The 7,392-nt window shown below is 43.9% G+C and overlaps 2 protein-coding genes across 2 annotated transcripts in view; both read right to left on the bottom strand.

The window, feature by feature from the left end:
* LOC109930964 (dynein axonemal heavy chain 8-like) overlaps window positions 1–7,392 on the bottom strand; it is a 2,199,840-nt gene that overhangs the window by 1,240,222 nt on the left and 952,226 nt on the right. The gene's annotated exons all lie outside the window — the stretch shown is intronic.
* LOC109918465 (dynein axonemal heavy chain 8-like) overlaps window positions 1–7,392 on the bottom strand; it is an 876,900-nt gene that overhangs the window by 138,964 nt on the left and 730,544 nt on the right. The gene's annotated exons all lie outside the window — the stretch shown is intronic.

The following is a 7,392-nucleotide window of genomic DNA, read 5'->3' as shown; positions in this document are numbered from 1 at the left end:
ACAGAGTCACTCTCTCTCCCTCTCTCTCTCTCTCACACACACACACACACACACACACACACACACACAAATAGACACTCTCTCTCCCTCACATGCACGTGCGCATGCACACACACACCCAAACTCTCACACGCACACTTTCTCCCTCTCTCCCTTTCTCACCTTTCTCATATACACACACAAACACACACACGCACACACAAACACACACACACACACAAATCTATGGGGTGAATTTGCGTTGGCAGATTCGTAATTGCAGATACATTCTATTTTGTTCAAAACGCACACATTTGTAGACAAAGTAGCATTTTATAAATTCCTACTTTGGAAATAAAACCAGCCTGACTCCAGGTTAAAACAGAAACAGATTCTAAACAAGGTCTCACACCTAAAATGCGTTGTCTGGCCTGAGATGTCACCTCTGGTATACTATTAAAACCTTTAGTTATCTCGGGGCAGTGACTTGAAAGAAATTCTGGATTTGCATATTAATCAATCAAAACCTGCATCTCCTTTCTAACTGATTAAAGATTTAACAGCCATCTTAAGTGTGTTCAATACATTCACTTCAGTTCTATGACTCTTTGATCTTTTGCTTATGAATTCTGTATTTGATGCCACCTCTCCCACTAATAGCTGAAGAAGGAGCAAGACTCTAAAAGTTTGTGTTTTCAAATAATCCTGTTGGATTACAACCTGATGTCATGTGATTTTTGACATTGGATTCCACTCTTGGAATATTGTGTTCAGTTCTGGTCACCTCATTATAGGAAAGATGTGGAAGCTTTAGAGAGGGTGCAGAGGAGATTTACCAGGATGCTGCCTGGACTGCAGGGCAGGTCTTTTGAGGAAAAGTTGAGGAAGCTAGGGCTTTTTTCATTGGAGTGAAGAAGGATGAGAGGTGACTTGATAGAGGTTTACAAGATGATGAGAGGCATATATAGAGTGGATAGTCAGACACTTATTCCCAGGGTGGAGATGACTATTACGAGAGGGCATAATTTTAAGGTGATTGGAGGAAGGTATAGGGGAGATGTCAGAGGTAGCTTCTTGACACAGAGAGTGATGGGTGTGTGGAATGCGCTGTCGGCAGTGGTAGTGGAGTCAGATACTTTAGAGACTCTTAAGCGACTCTTGGATGGGCACATGGTTGATAGTAAAATGTAGGGTATGCAGGGTAGATTGATCTTAGTAGGATAATATGTCGGCACAACATTGTGGGCCGAAGGGCCTATAATGTGCTGTACTGTTCTATGTTCTATATGTTCTATGTTGTCCATCCTAGTCCAATACTGGCACCCTCCATCATCCCTAAAGATAAGAGATTGTGGTGATTGGTGGTGTTCTTTCAGGTATCACTTGAGTCAGGAAGGATCCCAGGAAAATGGAAAATGGCGAATGTAACACCACTGTTTAAGAAGGGGGAAGGCAGAAGATTGGAAATTATAGGCTGGTTAGCCTGACCTCGGTTGTTGGTGTGATTTTAGAGTCCATTAATAAGATTGAGATTGCAGAGTGCCTTGAAATGCATGGTAAAATAGTACAGCTTCGTCAAGCGGAGGTCATGTTGTACAAATCTGTGAGGACTCTTTGAAGAGGTAATGAGCAAGTTAGACAAAACTGCATGGAGGCTGCTAAATAAGATAAGATCCCATAGTGTTAGGGGCCAGGTACTGGCAAGGATAGAGGGTTGGTTGATTGGCAGAATGATGTGGAGGTGCCAGTGTTGGACTGGGGTGGACAAGGTCAGAAATCACACGACACCAGGTTATAGCCCAACAGGTTTATTTGAAAGCACAAGCTTTCGAAGCCTCACTTCTTCTTCAGGTGTTTGAATGAGAGGTAGTATCAGACACAGAGTTTATAAGTAAAAGATCAAAGGTTCACACCATTGAGGATGAGGATGTTCTAAACAAACCTAAGATGCCATTAAATCTTTAATCAGTTAGAAGGCAGAGAGTTGGGATAAAGGGGCCTTCTACAAGATGGCAGCCAGTGACTCATGGAGTTTCTCAGGGGTCAGTGTTGGTACTATTCAAATTACACATTAATGATCTGGACAAAAGAACTGAGGACATTGTGATAAGTTACAAATGACACAAAAATAGGTGGAGGGACAGGTAGTGTTGAGGAAGAAGGGTGGCTGCAGAAGTACTTGGAAAGGCTAGGAAAATGGACAAAGAAGTGGCAAATAAAATACAAGGTGGGAAAATGTGAGGTTACGCTGTTGAAAGAATAGAGGTTCAGACTATTTTCTAAATTAGGAACAGCTTCAGAAATCTGAAGCACAAAGACACTTAGGAGTCCTCATTCAGGATTCACTTAAGGTTAACATGCAGATACCGTTGGCAGTTAGGATAGCAAATGCGATGCTAGTATTCACTTTGAGAGGGCTAGAATAGAAGACAGCAGGGATGTACTGCTGAGGCTGTATAAGGCTCTGATCAGGTTGCATTTGGAATTTTGTGAGCAGTCTTGGGCCTTTTATCTAAGGAAGGATTCAGCCACAGGAGTGGTGAGAGCACGAGCCAGTAAGTGAACTATTATATTTGGGCAGCGGCAAACCCCGAAACACTACACGTGAAGTGTCTCCCACCCATCCTCCACCTCTAGCCGGAAAAAAAAGACTGTGTGGAGGGTTGGTAAGGTAAACTTTTTTTCTTTATCTCTTTTGGCAATGTAGAGCAGAGGGTATGGAAGCTAGGGCAGTTGCATGCTCCTCTTGTAGGATATGGAAGGTAAGGGTCACTACTAGTGTCCCCTCTGACTTCACCTGCGAGAAGTGCACCCAACTCCAGCTCCTCACAAATCGCGTTAGGGAACGGGAGCTGGAGCTGGATGAGCTCTGGATCATTCGGGAGGCTGAGGGGGTGATAGAGAGGAGTTACAGGGAGGTAGTGACACCCAAGTTACAGGATAAAAGTAGCTGGGTGACCGTCAGGAGAGGAAAAGGGAATACGCAGACAGTGCAGGGATCCCCTATGGCCGTTCCCCTCAATAATAAGTATACTGTTTTGGATACTGTTGGGGGGGATGACCTACCGGGGAAAGCCATAGCGGCCAGGTCTCTGGCACTGAGCCTGGCTCTGCGGCTCAGAAGGGAAGGGGGAAAATAGGAGAGTGATAGTGATAAGAGATTCAATGGTTAGGGGAACAGACAGGAGATTCTGAGGTACCAAGTGAGAATCCTGGATGGCATGTTGCCTCCCGGGTGCCAGGTTCATGGATGTCTCAGATCGAATCAACAGGATTCTTAAGGGGGAGGGTGAGCAGCCAGAAACCGTGGTACACAACGGTACCAATGACATAGCTAGGAAACAGAATGAGGACCTGAAAAGTGAATGTAGGGAATTAGGTTAGAAGCTAAAAGCTAGGACAAGCAGAGTAGTAATCTCAGGATTATTACCGATGCCATGAGCTAGTGAGGCTAGGAATAGAGAGAGAGTGCAGCTGAACACGTGGCTACAGAGCTGGTGTAGGAGGCAGGACTTCAGATATATTGGATCATTGGGATACCATCTGGGGAAGGTGGGACATGTACAAGAGGGACAGGTTGCACCTGAACTGGAGGGGCACCAATATCCTGGGCGGAAGTCTTGCTAGAGCTCTTCGGGAGGGTTTAAACTAGTTTGACAGGGGGATGGGAACTGAAGCTATGGATCAGAGGATGGGGTAGGTGGTGTACAGGCAGATACGGCATGCAGAGGGACTGTGAGGAAGGATAGACAGTTGATCGGGCAAAGTTGCAGTCAGTACGACAGGTTGAAGTATATCTATTTTACACAAAAAGTGTCGGGAATAAGGGTAACCAACTTAGAGCATGGATCAGTACTTGGAGCTACGATGTTGTGGCTATTACAGAGACTCCCTGACCTTTACTATTGTCATGGAGAGGAATAGGAGCAGACAGAATGGGAAAGTATTTAATTGGGGGAGGGGGAATTACAATTACAATGGGGAATTAGGCAAGAACTGCGGAGCATAAACTAGGAACAGATGTTCTCAGGGAAATGCACAACAGAAGTGCGGAGGTTGTTTAGGGAGTACTTGCTACGAGTGCTGGATAGGTTTGTCTCACTGAGGCAAGGAAAGGATGGTAAGGTGAAGTAAGTTTGGATGATAAGACATATGGAACATGTAGTCAAGAGGAAGAAGGAAACTTACTTAAGGTTGAGGAAGCAAAGATCTGACAGGGCTCTAGAGGGTTACAAGGTAGCCAGGAAGGAACTGAAGATTGGACTTAGGAGAGCTAGAAGGGGGTATAAAAAAGCCTTGGTGGGTAGGATTACGGAAAACCCCAAGGCGTCCTGTACTTATATGAAGAACAAGAGGATGGCCAGAGTGAGGGTAGGGCCGATCAAGGATAGTGGAGGGAATTTGTGCCAGAGTCGGAGGAGGTAGGGGAGGTCCTTAATGAATAATTTGCTTCAGTATTCACCAGGGAGAGGGACCTTCATGTTTGTGAGGACAGCGTGAAACAGGCTGATATGCTCGAACAGGTTGATGTTAAGGAGGATGTGCTAGAAATTTTGAAAAACATGAGGATAGATAAGTCCCCTGGGCCAGATGGGATATACCCAAGATTGCTACGGGAAGCGAGAGAACAGATTGCTGCCCCTTTGGCGACGATCTTTGCATCCTCACTGTCCAGTGGAGTAGTACCGGATGATTGGAGGGTGGAAAATGTTATTCCCTTGTTCAATGAAAAGGAATAGGGATAATCATGGGAATTATAGATGAGTCTGTCTTACTTCTGTGGTGGGCAAATTATTGGAGAGGATTCTGAGAGATAGTATTTATGATTATTTGGAAAAGCACAGTTTGATTAGAAATAGTCAGCATGGCTTTGTGAGGGGCAGGTCATGCCTCACAAACCTTATTGAATTCTTTGAGGATGTAGCAAAACACATTGATGAAGGTAGAGCAGTGGATGTGGTGTATTTGGATTTTAGCAAGGCATTTGATAAAGTTCCCCATGGTAGGCTCATTCAGAAAGTAAGGAGCCATGGAATTCAGGGAAATTTGGCTGTCTGGATATAGAATTGGCTGTCCAATAGAAGACAGAGGGTGGTAGTAGATGGAAGTATTCAGCCTGGAGCAGTGGTGTTCCGCAGGGATCTGTTCTGGGACCTCTGCTCTTTGTGATCTTTATTAATGACTTGGATGAGGAAGTGGAAAAGTGGGTTAGTAAGTTTGCCTTCATGCCAATGAAGGTTGGTGTAGTTGTGGATAGTGTGGAGGGCTGTTGTAGGTTGCAACGGGACATTGACAGAATGCAGAGCTGGGCAAAGAAGTGACAGATGGAATTCAATCTGGAAAAATGTGAAGTGATTCAATTTGGAAGGTCAAATTTGAATGCAGAATACAGGGTTAATGGCAGGATTCTTGGCAGTGTAGAGGAATAGAGGGATCTTGGAGTCCACATCTGTAGATCCCTCAAAGTTGCTACTCAAGTTGATAGGTTTGTTAAGAAGGCATATGGAGTGTTACCTTTCATTGGCAGGGGAATTACGTTTAAGAGCTGCAAGGTTATGCTGCAGTTATATAAAACCCTGGTTAGACCACACTTGGAATATTGTGTTCAATTCTGGCCACCTCATTATAGGAAAGATGTGGAAGCTTTAGAGACGGTGCAGAGGAGATTTACCAGGATTCTGCCTGGACTGGAGGCCTGGTCTTATGAGGAAAGGTGAGGGAGCTAGGGCTTTTCTCATTGGAGCGAAGAAGGATAAGAGGTGACTTGATAAAGGTGCACAAGATGATGATAGACATAGACAGTGTGGATAGCCAGAGACTTTTTCCCAGGGCGGAAATGACTATTACGAGGGGGCATAATTTTAAGGTGATTGGAGGGAGGTATAGGGGAGATGTCAGAGGTAGGTTTCTTACACAGAGAGTGGTGGGTGTGTGGAATGCGCTGTCGGCGGTGGTAGTGGAGTCAGATACATTAGGGACATTTAAGTGAGTCTTGGATAGGCACATGGTTGATAGTAAAATGTAGGGTATGCAGGGTAGTTTGATCTTAGAGTAGGATAGTAGGTCGGCTCAACATCTTGGGCCAAAGGGCCTATAATGTGCTGAACTGTTCTACGTTCTATGTTCCATGTTCTATGTTCTATGTTCCATGTTCCATGTTCTAAGGATGTTCTGGCATTGATGGGGGTCGAGAGGAGGTTTACAAGAATGATCCTGCAATAAAGGGCTTGTCATACGAGGAGCGGTTGAGGACTATGGGTCTGTACTTGATGGAGTTTAAAAGGATGAGTGAAGGTCTGAATGAAACTTGAAGAGTGCTGAGAGGTCTGAATATAATGAATGAGTAGAAGATGTTTCCACTAGCTCAACAGTCTAGGACCCGAGAACGCAGCTTCAGATTCAAGTGACGATCCTGCAGAACTGAGATGAAGAGAAATCCAGAGCTCATTGCCGCATTAGGCTATGGAGGCCAAGTCACTCAGTGTATTTAAGACAGGAATAGATATATTAATGATAAAAATGGATTCAAAGGTTACAGGGAGAAGGCAGGACAATAGGGTTGAGAAATGTATCAGCCATGATTGAATGTCAGAACAGACTCAATGGGATGAATGGTTAATTCTGCTCCAATATCTTATGGTCTTCTGTTGAACCTATGCTATTCTTGTCAACTTTAACCTTTGGCCTTTGTATGCCATACTTCACCAAAACCCTTCTAAAAGTCCAGAAAAATAACTTGCCCTAAAATTTAAATCTTAAAGCCATTTGCGTTAGTAATTAGGGCCATAGTTAACTAGAGGCAGTAACAATTCTGGGCCCCTGCTATGTGCATAGCCAATGATCAGCATGGTTAACATTACTGCACGCAACATCCATTCTGATGAGCAGTTAACATTAAGTTGGTTTGATCCCTGCATTTCAAATGCTGAAGATGGGTTATTCACGCATGACAATCCTCATGCCCTTTTTGGAAGTCTATCCGGTTTAGTCTGATTGAGTATAAAAGCCATTATATAATGTTAGGCTTTCAGCATCTTCAGTCTTGTGTATTTGTTTTCATATCAAAAGGAGTTCGGCAGAGGTGGTGCAAGTCATGAAGTATTTGGTATAGAAAATGAAAAGAAACTTTTTTTTCCCCTCAGTGGCTGAAGGTGATTGGCAAAAGAACCACTGGTGACATAAGGAAAACATTTTTATGCAACAAGTGATTATGATTTTGAAAGCAGCGATAATGATTCAATAGTAGCATAGAAGTTACGAAATATACTGAATCTACTTCAGTGTCAAAGCTGTCAAAGAGAGTTGATTAAATAGTTGAAAGAGAAAAAATGTATCTGTACGAGAAAGAGCAGGACAGTGGGAACAACTGGACAGCTCTTCAAAAGAAATGGCATAGGCCAGATGGCCTTCTTC

The sequence above is a fragment of the Rhincodon typus genome, chromosome 5, assembly GCF_021869965.1.
Source record: "Rhincodon typus isolate 14 chromosome 5, sRhiTyp1.1, whole genome shotgun sequence".
Taxonomy (NCBI): Eukaryota; Metazoa; Chordata; class Chondrichthyes; order Orectolobiformes; family Rhincodontidae; genus Rhincodon; species Rhincodon typus.
The sequence above is the reverse complement of the archived record's forward strand: the minus strand, read 5'-3'. Positions and strand labels throughout refer to the sequence as shown.